General features: G+C 37.4%; 1 long non-coding RNA gene across 1 annotated transcript; it reads left to right on the top strand.

Annotated features, from left to right (window-relative positions):
* The first annotated feature begins 244 nt into the window (after positions 1-244).
* LOC131358015 (uncharacterized) lies at positions 245-3590 on the top strand. The gene is made up of 3 exons (XR_009205332.1): positions 245-691; positions 801-895; positions 3412-3590. It is a non-coding gene; the product is annotated as an uncharacterized LOC131358015 (long non-coding RNA).
* Positions 3591-18751: the final 15161 nt, after the last annotated feature.

Raw genomic sequence — 18751 nt, 5'->3', positions numbered from 1 at the left:
ATGCATGTTTTGTTTACGGCTAGTTTCCTCAAATCAGAATGGTGTGCATCCCAAAGTGAACTTGTTTTCCATGAAAATACTTAGTAAAGCTCTAAACATTTTACGTAGTTTTTGTGAAAACTTTTGGGGTAACAACCCAAGCTTGGTCAGAGAGCTCATGTTTATTAACTATTTAATGTTTCATTTTGCTATATTCTATTGTACTGCCCCCCCCCACCCATTACATGCTGCTAAAAGTCTATGATGAAAGCTTTAATTATTATACACTCATAATTTAGAAAACAGAAAATGGAAACTTAAAGCACATATTTAACCCCATATTATATATCATATGGATTTTGAATTCTGTTTTTTTTTTAAAATTTTTTATATTTGACAGCTAATAACACTTATGCTAACAGATATGTTGGTGCCAGTTTTCCTTTAAACTGGAATGGAGCTCAGGCTTATTGCAGAGCGTTTCACACGGATTACAAGAGATTACAGTGCAATACAGAGCACTGCATTGCGTCAGGGTTCATCTTGGATTGGGACACATGGAAGTGGTCAGATGGAACAAACACATCGAACCTCGCATGGCTTTCTGGACAGCCTGATAATGCTAAATACTATGAAAACTGTGCTGTGTTTCAAAATGGAATGTTCGGTGACACAAAATGCGATGAGCTCCACTATTTCATCTGTCACATCAGTGAGTTTTTGGGGATATTGGGGGGTTAGGAGGAACTTTACCTAACCATGTGATTGATGTTTTACTCTTTCCTGGTTTGTGTGTGTGTGTTTGTGTGTGGGTTCTGTAGCTCATCCAGTAAGGGAACAGCAAATAATGAGACTGCAAATAAAGTCTGATGACAGCGTGTCTGATTCTGCCATGCAGTCGACCATTTTGGACCTGGTGAGTCACATGATGTATCCGAACTGATAAGTGTACTTCTCCAATATATTTCTTCATAACTAAATGAGCTGTAAAATATTAACACATCATCATTTAAAAATCTTTTTAGTCACATAGCTTAGACTAATGCGTTTTTCTGATTTTTTAAAAAATAGTTCAGCATAGATATTTGTTTACCAAATCATAAAAACACCCATTAGCATGCACCACTCATCCAAAGTGACTCGTCTATTGTCAAGTTTAAAAGAGTGTCAAGGCAGCTGCCTTACCTTGCATGTTCTCAGTGGATCCAAATGATCTTCCTAGAATAATGGTGGTTTCAGTCTAATATTTAATATCCAAAAGTCAGACTGTGGGCCTTCTAAAAAAAAGATCCCTGAACGATTATTGATTTGTTCATCAATATTATATCATTACTTTAATTATCATTAATGCATTACTAACAGTGACATGACTTGCCTTTTAATAACATTTTTAAATTGTAATTCTTTTTATTTATTTATTTATGTCTGACCCGAATATTTACACTGACTATAATTCACATGAACTCACATTAACAAACAACAATGGTCAACGGTAAAAATCAAATGAAACATTATTTTCTACACCAACAAAAAGTAATTTAAAGAAATTTTTAAACTACTCACAAACTGCACTCTCTGTGTGACATGTCAGGAGAAGACTGACATGTCTGTGTTTCAGGCTGTCAGATAATAAGAGGCTAAGAGGATGCAAATACAGGTAAAGCAGTTTTAATGATGATAAAGTAGACACATCCAAATCGTCAGGCAAAGTCAAAACAGGCACACCTCAGGCAATCAGAGCGCAGTATACAGAGGGCTAGAAAAAACATAGAAATTAATAAACATTAGGCAAAGTCAAAACCGATTAGTCAACACAGAATATAGGGCTTTATTATGTCAGTACCGAGTGCTCTGCACCGAGGTTGCACTGTCATCGTGTCTGAGGACTTTCTTTTGAGGAGGATTCTAACATTAGCTCAGGCTTGTGAATGCAATAATAAAGGCACTACTGGGGCCAGCAAGTGAGCTGCCTGTCTGGCCTTGACAGCTGCTGGTTGTGGAGATCAATCCACAGATCCCCAGATACTTGGCTGAAGGCCTAACAAGCAGCCTTATGTGCTCATCGTGGAGTGCCTCGACCTCCAGGAGTGGTTGGGTGCATCTGGTGAAAATAGGTCCAAGGGTGCATTGAGATGGTTCAGGACTGTGGAGTGCTGGAGACAGAAATGGTATCACTGTGGGTGTGAATAGATACTGTGACAGTCACACTCTAAGGACAGGCATTAGCGGAAGCCTGTGTCATTCCCCTAACATGGCTGAATGAGACTATACAAAACTATACTTGGACAACTTATACCTTGGACAGGACCAGGAGTGTGGGTAATAAAGGCGTGGTGGTGTGTACACAAATATCAAGGTTCATAAAAAAAATGCTAACTCGGTCACTTTACTCCTATTTCTTGCATAACAATTTTAACTGCCACTTCTTTCATATTTCAAAAAAAATCGCACTGTAAACATTGCAACCATGTTCAATAATACATTAGGTAGTAGTAATCAGTTATTAGTAGTTAGTGTGCTGTGCTAAAGCCACTAATTTATACAGAACCACGGCTCTTCCTGCCGGTTCTGAAAAAGACAACCATCCACAGTGCCACTTAGTGGTTAAAAGGAATAGAAAAACTACACGTTTTTACTCTATTTTTTTGGTGACAGTCAAGACAAAAACTCCCAATATAAAACAAAGAGTGGAACAAACGTACATTATATTAATTATATGCAACAATCTAATTACCTTCACCTCATTAAGTTTTCATTTGTACCTCAACCAAATCAGACCATTGCTACATTTCCATAACCCCTTAATGGAGAAGAGTTTGAAATGGTATAATCTTGAAAAATATAGACATTACAAACCTGATTTAATGTGTCAGGTTGAAGATATCTGTGTCTTGCTTCATATTTTTCCCCCAGAGGTTTAGGTCAGGCACTGCAATATCTGTTCTGTGTTTTACAGTCCTTAAAAGTCAACAGGAAAATATCAGTTCAACATTCAAAAACAGGGTAAAATAGTTCACAGCAGCATTTTGTAGAAACAACAAGCAGCAAAAGCAGCAAGTTTTATGTCACAGTAGTCACTCAGGGGAACTGAGACATGATATCACTAACACAAATATAGAGGAAGGAATGTAATACACTGTTTTAGTGTTGCTTACAAGACTTAGTTCACAGAATAGAATTATTGTTTAGTATATTGAAATAAATTGATTAGTGGGCCCAAAGATTCACACCCCTACTGTTGAGGGATTTAGTTACTTTTGCCTGTTTTTATCATTAAATTTCCTAAGCCATTTTCCAGAGCCCCTAAACAGCTTGCATGTTAAAATATCTCTCTGTGATAATGGAAACAGAGTTGGGCAGTTTTCCAAATTTCCAAATGAATTTTATGTTATTAAAAAACATAAGCTTAAAAATCCTGTTCTTATTCTGTAGATCATGAAGAAGCTAGAGGAACATGGCATGCTGAAGAACACCACAGTGACCTGGAGGGTGCTGTCAAATGGTCCAGTCTTTTACAAGAAAAAACACCTCTTATTACCTCTGATCTCTGTTGTTTATAATTTAATATTATATTATATTATATTATATTATATTATATTATATTATATTATATTATATTATATTATATTATATTATATTATATTATATTATATTATATTATATTATATGTCCACATTTTAAAGCCACTTCTTACAACAACACATTTTAATTTCACTGGCTTGCATTTTAACAGAAAACATAATACAATTACACAATATTTACACAGATTTACACAATATTTCTTCTACATTTGAACTTTCTTTGCTGTTAATATAATTATTATATAAGATCAGGAATGAAAAAGGTAATTACCCTTTTGATTTCTGACCTTATATAATAATTATGTTGAGAGATTATAATCAATTATAAATAGAATGAATGAATGTTAACAAATGTGATGCTTTGTTTCTATAGATCGGGGTTGTTTAATGTTAATTTAACCATGGGAAATACTTGGGCCTCTTGGGGCGATTGAGGGTAAGAAAGATTGTGTCTGCTATTTACTTCACTTCTAGAGCAGGGGTGTCAAACCAGTGTGGCTGCAGGTTTTCGTTCCAACTGAGCGGAATCCACACCTGAGTCTACTGAAAGCAAAGATCAGTAGATTATACAGGTTGGAATCAGGTTTGTTAACCCTAACCCCAACCCTAACTCTAGATTGGCATAAAAACCTGCACCCAGGTGCAGGTATATATATATATATATATATATATCGGGTTGAGGTCAGGCCAGTCAAGTTCCTCCACACCAGACTCTGTCATCCATGTCTTTATGGACCTTGCTTTGGTCACTGGTGCACAGTCATGTTGGAAGAGGAAGGGGCCAGCTCCAAACTGTTCCCACAAAGTTGGGAGCATGGAATTGTCCAAAATGTCTTGGTATGCTGAAGCATTCAGAGTTCCTTTCACTGGAACTAAGGGGCCAAGCCCAGCTCCTGAAAAACAACCCCACACCATAATCCCCCCTCCACCAAACTTTACACTTGGCACAATGCAGTCAGACAAGTACCGTTCTCCTGGCAACCGCCAAACCCAGACTCGTCCATCAGATTGCCAGATGGAGAAGCGCGATTCGTCACTCCAGAGAACGCGTCTCCACTGCTCTAGAGTCCAGTGGCGGCGTGCTTTACACCACTGCATCCGACGCTTTGCATTGCACTTGGTGATGTATGGCTTGGATGCAGCTGCTCGGCCATGGAAACCCATTCCATGAAGCTCTCTGCGCACTGTTCTTGAGCTAATCTGAAGGCCACATGAAGTTTGGAGGTCTGTAGCGATTGACTCTGCAGAAAGTTGGCGACCTCTTCGCACTATGCGCCTCAGCATCCGCTGACCCCGCTCCGTCAGTTTACGTGGCCTACCACTTCGTGGCTGAGTTGCTGTCGTTCCCAAACACTTCCACGTTCTTATAATACAGCTGACAGTTGACTGTGGAATATTTAGGAGCGAGGAAATTTCACGACTGGATTTGTTGCACAGGTGCCATCCTATCACAGTTCCACACTGGAATTCACTGAGCTCCTGAGAGCGACCCATTCGTTCACAAATGTAAAAACAGTCTGCATGCCTAGGTGCTTGATTTTATACACCTGTGGCCATGGAAGTGATTGGAACACCTGATTCTGATTATTTGGATGGGTGAGCGAATACTTCTGGCAACATAGTGTATATATATATATATATATATATATATATATATATATATATATATATATATATATATATATATGTAAGAAGAAAGGATAACTTTAAATATAGAATATAATAAGTTAAATGAAACATAGCATTGCAGATATGAAACACAGTTGTGGATTTAACCATATTAACATCATATGTAGATTATTCTGTTACACTGACACCTGTCAAGGGGTGGGATAAATTAGGCAGCAAGTCAGTAGTCAGGTGACAAAGTTAAATTTGTTGGAAGCAGGAAAAAATCACACTGTGTATCATGACTTGCTGCTTCAGGGCAATGCTGACCCTTGACCCAGTAAAAATCCTATAATGGACACATGTGCATCAGAACTGGACTGGGGAGCAATGGAAGAAGGTGGCTTGGTCTGACGAATCATGTTTTTTTTTCATCATGTGGATCGCTGAGTGTATGTACCTGGGGAAGAGATGGCACCAGCATGGACTATGAGAACAAGGCAAAGTGGTAGCTCAAGTGGTTAAGGATCTGGGTTGTTGAATGGAAGGTTGATGTTTAAGCTGCCACTATTGGGTCCCTGAGCCTTTCTGCATAGGCTTTAGGCTGGGCCTAAAAAAATGAAAGGCAGAAGTTTGTTTTACACAATTTCACTGTATTTTTTTTATTGCATTTTACTGTTTCTTTTGAAAGTAAATTAAATTTACATAGGTTTCAATAATTGCAACAGTAAAAATAACAGGATTGGTTTGAATGACTATTTATTGTTATATATTCATTATTTATATTTTTGATGTTTTTGAAACCTTCCCCCATTATTTTATTTTTAAATAACTGTTGTTATATAACATTATTTCACTGTAAATCACACAGACCTAAGCATTTTAAGCAGACTTGAACACATTTTAGACTTTTCTTAAATGTACTTACGTATGTGTACTTTGAATGCAGTATAAGTGGCACTCAAGTATATGTAGGTGTTTCACTTCAGCAGCAATATATTTACGCACATGAAGTGACCTAACAACTGTCTACAAATTCCATAATTAAATCTACTTATATAGAAGCAAGTTGTTCAACAAAAACAAAAAATGGCACAAAATACACAACTAAATGTATGTAAGGTATATTTAAACAGAGATTAAATACAATTTGAATATAATTTCACAGATTGTTCCACAGTAAACAAATAGAATATGCATTAAAGAATGTATAATTTGTTAAAACTGAACACGTTGCATGTTAATGATTTTTTTTTTTCATACTCAAATGATAGTGGCAGTGATGCGCATCCAATACAACAGTGGACTGACTTTAACATGTCTTTTTCAACCATGTGCAAGACACTTTGTTTAGCATTTTAAAGAATTTACATTACGATTTGCATTATTTCGTCTCTGTGTAGCCCAAGGTCAGGTAATAACGTCACTTTCTTTTCTTTAATAAAGACACTTTATTTTCTATATTTTACTTCAGGCAAAATACAACTTGATTGTAAACATCATTATAGAGGCTGTGAATGCTTGTGAACATTATACACTACATCTATCCATTCAGTGGACAGAATGATTTGATTATAAATGTTTTAAACACTGGACTGCAGTTTCTTTGCATTGATGAAATCCAATGAGGAATGGAATAGAGATGAACAAATTATATGCAGTTGTCTCGTTATGTTATTATCTTCTATGTTGCCTTAGTACATACATAGCTTTTCATTTGCATGCTATTTTAGCTTTGACAGCATACTAGTCTAGCATAGTTCAGTGATTTTGTGTACTCTGTATTCTAAAAACATTTGAAAAAAAAAAAAAAAAGCCTGAACTTTAACCAATAGCTGTACATGTTTTTGTTTTGGTAAGTAATATTAATATAGTTTGAATCTATTTGTGTGTAATACTCCAGTGACAAGCTGTGCAGAAAAGCAGCTGCCTATGTTTCATAGATACTCTATTATTATACTGCTTATATGATTAGCATGGTACTTTGAACATATTTACTGTTAAATCTCACTTACTTACTTACTTATTTATTTATTTATTTATTTATTTATTCATTCATTCATTCATTCATTCATTCATTCATTCATTTATTTATTTATTTATTTATTTATTTATTATTTTTATTATTTTTATTTTTATTTTTACAAAAGTGATAACTTTTAAATAAATATATATGTAACGTAATATATTTATATTTAGATATTTGTATAATTCTCAAAGTGAAAGGCACACACATGCACAGACACAATCAACTACTGTATAAAGATCTATCTACAGGATATTTATGTTTTTGATGAACTCAGTTGTATGAATAAGATATTACCTCAAGTACTTTATTCCAGAAAGTAGGTAAGACAGTTGAACACAAGTTCATGATCTTGTTCTATGACAAGCTCTATGGCTCTGTAATATTCAACATAAATTCTACACTGGTAAGTGAATTTTTCACCCCTGTTTCACTGCCGACATCTGACGTTAAGAGATGTTGCTCAGAAACAAAAAATTTGTTTTTGTGTACATAAGCAGACTTGCGTCTCACTGAAGATGAAAATGTAAATCAGCCTGTTGTTGTAAACTGCTTTTCTTTGTAGATACTCGAGACTGATTTGCATAAGACTATTCGTATTTAAGGGTCCAGTCTCCAGGTAAACTTTTAGCAGTGAGGAAACGCAGACCTACTACAACAGTGGACTTTAATTGACACTAATTGGATTACAGGTATGCTTTCATGCTGATCTTTAGTATTTGAATGGCCTTTCTGGTTATAGTTTGATGTCTTCCTTTATTTTAACCATTTTTTGAAATTTGAAATAATTATGTCCCATATTACATGTTCTATTTTCCACTCTGTCAGTATTTCTCCATAGTTTCAATAGACGATTTAAAGGTGATTGTCTTAACATGTGTGGTTTAAACGATATTTTAATAACTGGAAAACTGATTTTTTCTTCTGTAGGGCATTTAATGCTGTTTTTATTGAAAAATGCCATAAGCAGATACCTTAAGATGTGATTTTTTTTCTTACTCCATAGCTACCTAGTCCATTATGAAGGCATATCTCTTTTTCCTAAGTGTCATAGGTGAGTATTTTACTCACTAACTATTTATTAATAATGTCTATAACAGTATTTTCAACCACTGTGCCAAGGCATACAAGTGTGCCACAAGAGATTGTCAGGTGTGCCATGGGAAATTATACAATTACATTTAATTGGTCTAAAATAATTGATTTAGTTACTACAAATAATTTTCCATTGTTGAATACCTGTGCATGTGATGTAGTGACTGGCAGCATAATGGAAATACTCCTCCATGTCAGTAGATAGTGCAGTAATGACCTTGTTAATTCAAGACAAGGCAACTTTTGAAAAACCACAATGGTAAATGAGAGAGCCCAGGTTTTACACTGATAGAGTATAAGCAAATTCAGAGATTAAATTTTTTATACTGTATTAAGCTACAGTGTGTCATTTTGAAATATTTTTGGTTGGTGCTGTGCCATGGGATTTTTTTCATGTCAAAAATGTGCCATACCTCATAAAAGGTTGAAAAACACTGGTCTATAAAATATAATGTTAAAAATATATTATACCTATTTTTTTCCAGGCTACAAGTAAATTTATAACTAATAGTAAAATAACTAATAGATTTTAAAATCATTTCAACATATGGACCTCAAAATATATAGATCTTTTGGTATAGTTGATATAAAAACTCTTCACACTCCTGTTGAAATGGCATGTGTTTGTGAGGAAACTAAGCATGTACACACCTTAACTAATACTTTGTTGAAGCACCTTTCAAAATTTTATTAAACTTCTGAATGTTTTGGGGTTTGGCTCTATCAGCATGGCACATTTTTACTTGGCAATATTTCCCAATCTTTGAAGGAAAATTCTAGATCCATCAAACGTTAATCTCTAATCTATCAGGTCATACCATAGATTTTTAATTGGATTCAGGTCTGGGCTCTGGCTCAGTCATTCAAAAACTTTGATCTTCTTTTGGCTAAGCCATTCCTTTGCTAATCTGGATATATGATAGGGGTCATTTCTCATTTGTAATTCTGAAAGGAGAAATTCATTTTCGTGTTCAACTTACTAGCAGATGAAGCTTTCGTACTAAAGGTGACTGGTATTTGTAGCTATTTATTATTCCCTTCATCATGATAAAAGCCCCAGTTCTAGCTGAAGAAAGGCAGTGTAATGCATTGAGCAGCCATTAGAGAGGAAAGAGCAGAGCCCATGCAACTAGGAAGGACGAAGCATGTCGTTTGTGGTAGAAGTGGATGCCTCCAGCTGTAGCATGGGGGCAGTGTTTTCATAATGCCACAGGGACCCTATTTCTCCTCTAAGCTAATCTTAGCAGAGACAAATTACAATATGGGAAATCGAGAATTGCTGTCCATTAAGGAGGTACTCAAAGAGTGGTGGCATTGGCTTGAGGGGGCTCAACATCGCTTTCAAGTAATCATGGACCACAAAAACTTGGAGTATATAAAGAATGCTAAATGCTTAAACCCTCAACAGGTCAGATGGGCCCTATTCTTCACCACGTTTCACTTTACGGTAACCTACAGGCCTGGAAGCAAGAATGGTAAAGCTAACTCACTTACCCACTGGGGAACACATTCTTTCTCCGTTCATCATTATTGCACCTGTCAGATGGGACCTCATAGAGGAGATATGTACTAACATTGCTATATCCACGAATTATGCAGTGGGTCCATACGGCATGCAGCTCAGGCCATCCGGGTATTCAAACGACCAATGTTGCTTGTATGGAATGGGTTCTGGTGGCCCTCACTGGCCCCGGATGTTGAGGACCAAGTCAAAGACTGCCCGATCTGTGTGCGGACCAGCCCAAGTCACCAGATTCCAGTGGGACTTCTGGAACCCCTGGCCATACAACAGCGACCGTGGTTGCACCTAGGGTTGGACTTTGTCACGGATCTCCTATGTTCTAATGGATATAATACTATTCTAGTGTCAGTAGTCCGATTTTCAGTCAGTTGAATATAAACATCAGTTTAGTGTCCAGCTACCACCCCCCAGTCTAATGGTCAGACAGAACATTTGAACCAAGAGATCGGTTGATATCTAAGAACTTACTGCAGCCGAGAACAGCACCACTGGAATGAGTTCCTCCCCTGGGCTGAGTATACCCAGAACTCCCTTCTATGGATATCCTAGTCCCAGCACTCATAGAGGTCCACAGACTCCATACCAGCAGACCAGCTCCACGGGGCCATCCACATTGTAGAACACCTGGAGGTGTTGCCTGGGTGGGAAAATCATTGAGCAGCAATGCCACAGACAAACCACCAGAGGGAACCCTCGCTCGAATTCTAAAGCTTCCAGGTTGAGGTTGCTTCTGGATTCACTCAATCTTTCAGGATTATGATGGACAATAAATACGGCATGCATGCCATGCTCTGTGCGAAGTATTGATCTTCATAGGCAAACCAAGACTTGATTTTGTTATTGTTGAGATTTATGTGCATGACCATGTTATGTTTATGGTTTTCCACTTTTTCACATCAGGGATGTCCTGTTCTTGGTGATATGCAGTGCTCCAGTTGTGTTGTTCATTTGTTGATGATGACCTTTACAGTGTTATATGACACATCTAATGTTTAAATATATATATATTTTTAACCCTCTCCTAACAGAAACCTATTAATTTCACCTATAATTTTATTGATGACAGCTGTAAGATAATTATTTTTGAACCTGAGATTTAATTCTGAACACAGCCAAATCACCTACTACAAAAGAGTGTGCACACTTATCCAACAAGGTCATGCAAACCACCCCCATCTGCAAAATGTTTCAGGTTTTCACTTAATTTATATGCAGTCCTCCCTAACTGCTGAGATAATTAACCATACCTACCAATTAATGAAATCTTCAAATCTAACAAAATGATGTTACTCTACATTATGTTACATTGTCATGACATTCATTGATTTTTGTCGCCATGTATATTGCATTACCAGACCTTCCAATTATTACTCATTTTACTCAGCAGAAACTTGTATATACAAAAACATGAAGGGATACAGCAAAAAAGCAGAAAGACAGTGGCATCCTTCAGCCCTGATCTCTCCAAAAGTAGAGGCTCCTCTGAGCCTCCCAACCATAGCCTGGAGACCGAAATTATGAGCAATGACAAATTTTCAGTAAAAATGCACTCACAAGGAAGTCTTTTTCTCCCAAGTATAGTGGCCAATCAGCCAATGAACATCTTCTTTCCCCTCTATATCTGCTCTCTCACTGAGGTCATTTCCTTACATGAGTTTTCATAGTACTTCTATGCTGAACTTATCCTCTACTTTACACCCTCAGACAGTCATGTTTCCAGCCACTGCATCTCAGCATGTCTGGAAGACATCTCATTATGGATGGTAGCTCACTAGCTAGAAACTAAATCTCAGTATGACTGAGTTGCTGTAAATTCCTGGAGATCCAGATCCATGTCAAGATCTTGTGATTTCTCTGGACAATAATTAGATTCCCAACTTCTGACAGTGTATGTAGCCTCTGGATAGTTCTGGACAACATTGTCTTACATTACTAGCCTGACTTGGTCAAGGAGATTTCTCAGCACAAAATAACAAGGATCCAGGCTTTCCACTCTACAAAGGAGACTAACAGAGGTTCATTACTCTGCCAACTTGAGATTCTACTACAGCAACTACAACTCGACAACACCCTAGTTTTGTAAATTCATAATTTTTCAGCATTGTCATCTTCTCCCACACCATGCTGAATTTCAACCACTGTCTTACTGTGTCTGCTAGCATCAGATTCAAAGCTCTAATGCTTGCCTACACAGTCAAATATAGACCAGAGCCTACTTACATGAAGGCACTTATCACTACCTATTCTGCACTCCTTTCATGCATCTAAATGGTTTTAAAAAGGGAAAAATACTTGTATACCAAGTACTTGAATTAAAAAATTTGTTTAAAAATATTTCTTTTCAAGTGTTTTATTTTATGTTGTACGAAGCTCATCCAGTAGTGTTAGCATGATGATATTCTTAGTCCCTGACCTATTAAACTACCATGAGGATGTTTTTGAAAAAGACTACAAAGCAATTCATTCTGCAAGGGTGCATTTACACCTACTAAATGTTGTAATTGTAATTGTCATGCCCCTTCTACCACCCAGAGAGCACAGCTATCATGGACACTGGTCCAGAGACTGTGATGGCATTGTTGGGATTTGAATTTGCTTTCTTCCAGTGATAGGGCAAATGCTACTAACTGTAAATGTAATAACTGTGTGAATCACTAAATAAATGATTATCTGCAGGTGTTGGTCACCTATCTCTTCTGAGACCTGTTGGTCACGAGTATTATCTGATCAAGACAAAAACGACATGGCCAGAAGCTCAAAATTACTGCAGGAAAACATATGTGGACTTGGCTACACTTGAAAGTGACCTTGACTGGTTAAGACTAAAAGAAGAAATGGCAAGGGAAGGTCTGACAGACATTGTCTGGGTTTGTTTGTACAATGATATTGACAGCTGGCGCTGGTCCTTTAATGATGTTCCATTGAAAAATACTTTTAAACAGTGGACCTCTGGACAGCCTGATAATATTGGTGGGCACCAATCATGCTGTCTAATGGGCAGGTATGGATACTGGTGGGATTACTCCTGTGGAAACCTGTATCCATTTATAGGCTACAATGGTGAGTTAGCAGTTTATTTTTTTGCTTGGTTTTGCTGGTTTAGCAGACTATAAATAAAAGACTGTTACTACAAACCCATTAATCATGATATTGGGGGCTTGTTTTTTTTTTTTTTTTATAATTTTAATGTTTGTAATTTGTGTTAACAGAATACCTAATACATAGGAGAACAATAGTATAAGTTGTCACATTAAAAACTGAAGCTATTTTGTTTGAACCTTTTTTATAAGGATCATTTCCTGTACATATATGTTCACAGTTAACGTATGTACACACTCTTGTCTGCATATGTTAAAAATCCAGTAAACAGCAGGCAAAAGACAGGTTAGAATAGAGTTACACAGACTAGGCTAAGTTTTGGTCAGGGAAAACACTAGGCAAAAGATAAAACCAGAAAATCTCTAACAATAGGCAGACTTAGAAACATCTTGGACTTACAAAACTAAAAGGTTACTTCACAAAGGAAACAAACATGTTTGTAAACAGTGACAAAGACAATTAAATAATTGAAAACAGGAAAACATAATTAAAAGGACTATGTCTATGGGACTATGAGGAATGTGACAAGTGATTATGAGTTTGGGAGAGTAGATGGTTTGTGGGAAGGTGCGTCTGGTGTGGCCATGCTTGTAGGCCACAGTGAACTGTGGGAAATGGAGTCTGTGACATTAATAGTTGTGACAGAGCCCCCACCTGAAGGGCTCACTCCAGGACCACTGATCTCAACCTTGGTCTGGTCTTTCTAGGTGCTTGGACATTCCAAGGTGCTTGGGACCATAACCCTCCCATTCTATAAAGTACTGTAATTTGCCCTGTGGTGAAAACCCTTTTAAACTGAGCCATGGCTTTTATGGTGACCTGGTTCCATGCCAGGTGCCATGGGGCCTAGACCAGCAGTGCTACACGTAACAAAGACAAAGTTTTGTGGAGGGCTCTCAAGAAAGGCATCTCTGTACTACACATACAAACAGCTTGTCTATACAGAGGTGGGGTCCAGTAGTTGACTTTGGTTTATGACTTTTCCAGTCATTTGAATTGACCATTTCTATGACTGCATTGATTATGTTTTAATTCATTTGAATTCAACTGTTTAAATTAAGATCATCTCTTTATAAGTGCTTGTCCATGCTGTCCTAATGCTGAGCATGTGAACAGTTAAAATTTTAAATGTTTTCAAAGGTGAAATTTTGTTGACATTATATTCTTATCATATATGGGTGCTAATATATAAAGAAATATTTATACAGTGTACATAACTGGACCTCAAAGCAGGTTCTCAGGTTAAGGGACAGTACATGTACTATGTACTTTTCTGTGTAAAAGTTTGATAAAGGTACGTAAACTGTTGCCTTGATTGTATCATTTCATACAACAAGTAAAAGTGGAAGCCTTATTTCTGAGAGGATATTTGTACTGTACTAATCATACTCTTTGCTATTTCACAGCTAATAACAGTTATGCTAACAGATATGTTGGTGTCAATACTACATCAAACTGGAAAGGAGCGCAGTCTTACTGCAGAAAGTTTCACACAGATTTGGCTTCTGCAACAAATGGAACAGATAACAGCGCAATGCAGAGCACAACATTCCGTCAGGGTATATCTTGGATTGGCGGATACAGGGACACACGGAAGTGGTCAGATGGGACAAACACACTGAACCTCCTATGGCTTTCTGGACAGCCTGATAATTATTATAGCAATGAAAACTGTGCTGTGCTTGATAAAGGAATGTTCAATGACACAAAATGTACTGAGCTCAACTATTTCATCTGTCAAACCAGTGAGTTGTTTTTTTTTTGTGTGTTTCTTAATATCTGAATGCACTTTGTATTAAGATGTATGTGTGCGAAATGACTTCTACAGCAGTCTATTTTCGCTCTACTTGCTTATTATTTAAGCTCATAACGAGGTGAGGAAATTATAGCGACTTTAGCCCAGTTTGGAAATCATTGTACCATATGAATCAAAAATTGTAATATACATTTTAAATGGACTTGTGATAGGGAGGGGTGATTTTTTCACTTATCACTCTTTCTTAATGTGTATGTGGGTTCTGTAGCTCCTCCAGTGAGGGAAAAGCAAATCCTGAGAATCCAAGTGAAGTCTGACTTAAGCATATTTGATTCTGGTGTGCAGTCGGCCATCTTAGAGCTGGTAAGTCACACAAAGTTGGCATGTTGGCATCTGGCATTTTACATGCTATATCATGTTATATATGCTTAAATATTCAAAGGTCAGCAGCAAACCTTAGGCCAATATTTTTACATGATTCTTAACAAGAATTTGTAGCACAATATAATACCTTTATTAATACACATTGCACACAAATAATAACTTAATTAGTTATTCAGATTTTGACAATTTTTCAGATTTTATAAGTGGCAGATTAACATGTGTGTACACTGTTAATTAATCATTTAATTTAAATGAGCAAACTAATCTTTATTTAAACAATACCAAATACTCTTTTGCTGCCAAAACAGCCCTGACCCGCCCAGGCAAGGACTCTACTGGCAGGTCTACCTCTGAATGCAATTCGTCCACTGCAAATGCAGCTGCATGACTTGTCTTCAACCTACTACAAGTTCTCTCACACCACTCAACTGCTGCTTTCCCTCCACTGGCTTTCGGTAGCTGCACGCATCATATTCAAAACACTGATGCTTGCCTACAAAGCCAAGAATGGACCAGCACCATCTTACCTCAATGCTCTTATTACTCCTCTCACTGCATCTTGCTCCATCAGATCCACTAGCACTGCTTGACTGGTCCCACCATCTCTCAGGGTAAAAGGTAGGTATTCATCTAGACTTTGTTCTGGTACCGAGGTGGTGGAATGAATTTCCCCTAGATTTCCGTACAGCCGTGTCACTGACTGTCTTCAAACGATGGCTGAAGACCTACCTTTTCCTGAAGCACTTAAACTAGATCTTATCTTTCCCTGTTTCCTTTATGTATTGTTGTATGTTATATGTACATACATATATATATAAAAAAAAAAAAAAAAAAACCAACAAAAAAAGTTTTTAGACTAATGGTATCCTAAGTCTGTGACCTATTGAACCATTGTTAATGTTTTCATTGATAGAGACTGCAAAGCACTTTTGTACGTCGCTCTGGATAAGAGCATCTGCCGAATTCCAGAAATGCAAATGTAGGTATTAGTGCTTTTGAAGTCGGGGTTGTGATATACATTTCCTAACCTAAGGCGCATCAGCTAAGATACAGCCCATGGGATATTTCTTAAAGAAACTCATGCACATGCAAAGTATTGGGTTGAGGGAGCAGAACACCCCCTTTGCCATCTACATACAACTAAGGCCAATTCATTAAGCATTAAAGTCAGTACAAGTTTCTAATTGTTAAGTGCTAGATTGACTGGTCCTACCATCTCTCCGGGTACAAGGTAGGCATGCATACAGACCCTTCTCTGTTCTGGCAGCTAGGTGGTGGAATGAACTTCCCCTAGATATCAGAAGAACTGTGTCACTGACTGTTTTAGGTGAAGACCTACTTCTTTCTGAAATACTTAAACTAGCACTTAACATGTTTTATTATTATTATATTTAGTTTTAGACTCATGGTATCCTTAATCTATGACCTAATGAACCAGTGCTGATGTATTAAATTGCTAGAGACTTCAAAGCATTTTTGTATGTTGCTCTGGATAAGGTAGGGTGACCATATTTCAGTTTTCAAAAATGAGGACAGTGGGGGCAGGAGGCAGATGGACACTCACTGTGGGTGGATGGATCAGGATGGGGTTGGGAGGGTGTAAATACTTAATAAATGCTTTCACAACCATGAAACTATGTTACTGAACTTTAATACATAAAGTAATTTTTTGGCTCGCAACAACAGAATAATAACAAACAAATAAAAAAAAAATCGTTTAGCATTTACCACCTTTTACATGACACTGTTTCTTTTCAAGGCCATAGGTTGAAATAAAATAAAAAAGCAGTTGAAAAAAATAAATAAATAAATAAAAAAATCCACTATTTCAGTCAAAAATCATTTCAGTCCTCCTGATGTTCTCTGGTATACTTTCCTGAAGAACAAATCTTTCCCAATAGTCCCTGATTACCAATCAAGCAGGCATGAAAGTGTTTGCAGTGTTTGTTGAAAGTTGTACTGTGTGCACAGAAGCCCCTACATTGACTCAACAGACAAGTGGTTCCTTTCCTTTTTCCACTGGCTTTGCATTGTGAAAAGGAACAGCAAACAAAAACTTTGCAATCTTCAGTAGCTGAATGAAAATGTATGCTTTTGGACCTTTCAAAATATTTTGTCCACTTCTTGTGTCTCCATCACTGTTACACCTTTCTGTGAATTTCTTCAGGCTGGTGACCTGATCAAAGAACTTTGCATCATCAATTGGCACCCCCTTTTCTCCCAGGTATTTGATATAAGCTTCTATGTCATTCCAGTCAGGTGTCTCACTCAGATACATCCACATGAAACAGGAGAACTCCTCCATGGGTGCCATTCATTTCTCCAGATACTCCACGCATGAACTGTACAGGCCCTGTAATTGAGCCCTGAAATGGTCACACCTCTTAAGTCCATCCTTGTGCTTTTGTGCCAGTACTCCCTTGACTTTAAGGGACAAAGTTATTGGTCTTGCATTCAAGAAGCATTGTGCAGACTTTTTTCAAAATGTTCTTCACTTCCACAATTGAATTGCTCTCCCTTTCCATCTACTGAATGTGTGAATTAAACACACACATGAGTGAGTGCATGTGCCAGAGGTAAATTTCACTGAAAACTCATCTTCAAAAAACTTCTGGATCATGGATCATTTTTTTCCTGTGACAAAAAGAATGCATTCAAGGCTGGAAACATCTGTAGCATCCTCTCAATACCTGGGAATTTCGGCTAATTTACTTTGTACGCCACCATTGCTCCAATCAAAATACTGAATAAGCAGAGGGAATATTTTCACAGCACTGTGATTGCTTCCATCAGTAGAAACACCACAATAAGGTATGTCTTCCAGTGCTTTCAGAGCTACGTTGAAGGCGGACATGCAGTCCATTGATCTATAGCTATTGTGATGCTTTGTGGTGTGGAATGCAGAAACCCCCTCCGCAGCAGTAACAGCATCATCTGTTTTACCTGGTCTCACAAAATAGTCAGTTAGTTTACCTGAAGAGCTGAATTTTGTCTTTTGCAGAGCTTATGTGGGCTTCTAGGTTGCTAGCACCTTTATTTGACACTGACACGTATGTGCCAGCTTTGCAGGTCATGCATTCTGCTTTAAATGGATCCTGACCGAGTCAAAAACACAGGAATTTTCTTTGTAAATCATCTGTGAATTTACATTTGCATTTGGGCATCTTTTATGGTATTCAGGAGCCATGTGCCACCCACTAACAGGTAAGTTGCTGCTCTCTCTCTTGGCTGTTGCTGTGGTGCTGAGGGACGCACTGGCCAATGTTTGTGTACGTACATGACCGACTAATGGTGGTGTGGCCTAAAGAGAAAGGTATCCTGGACATTTTAGGAGATTTAAAAATCCCGGCCGGATGCATATTTTTAGTCCCAAAAAGAGGACATGTCCGGGAAAAAGAGGACGTATGGCCACCCTAGGCTAAGGGCATCAACCAAATGCTGTAAATGTAAATGTAAAATATAGGTCACTCGTCATATAGCAGTCACATCAGAATGAAAGCATGTGTATTGGGTTAAAAGATTATTAATAAAGATTGGAAATAAGGTTAAAAATCCTGCTTATGTTCTGTAGGTCAAGCAGAAGCTGGATGAAAATAGCATGATGGAGAACACCACAGTGGCCTGGAGAGTGAAGTCAGATGGACAGATTTTTTACAAGAAAAACAACTAGATGCAATGAAAAAGAAAAAGCAGAGAATTTC

This window comes from Hemibagrus wyckioides, linkage group LG08, assembly GCF_019097595.1.
Source record: "Hemibagrus wyckioides isolate EC202008001 linkage group LG08, SWU_Hwy_1.0, whole genome shotgun sequence".
Taxonomy (NCBI): Eukaryota; Metazoa; Chordata; class Actinopteri; order Siluriformes; family Bagridae; genus Hemibagrus; species Hemibagrus wyckioides.
The sequence above is the reverse complement of the archived record's forward strand: the minus strand, read 5'-3'. Positions and strand labels throughout refer to the sequence as shown.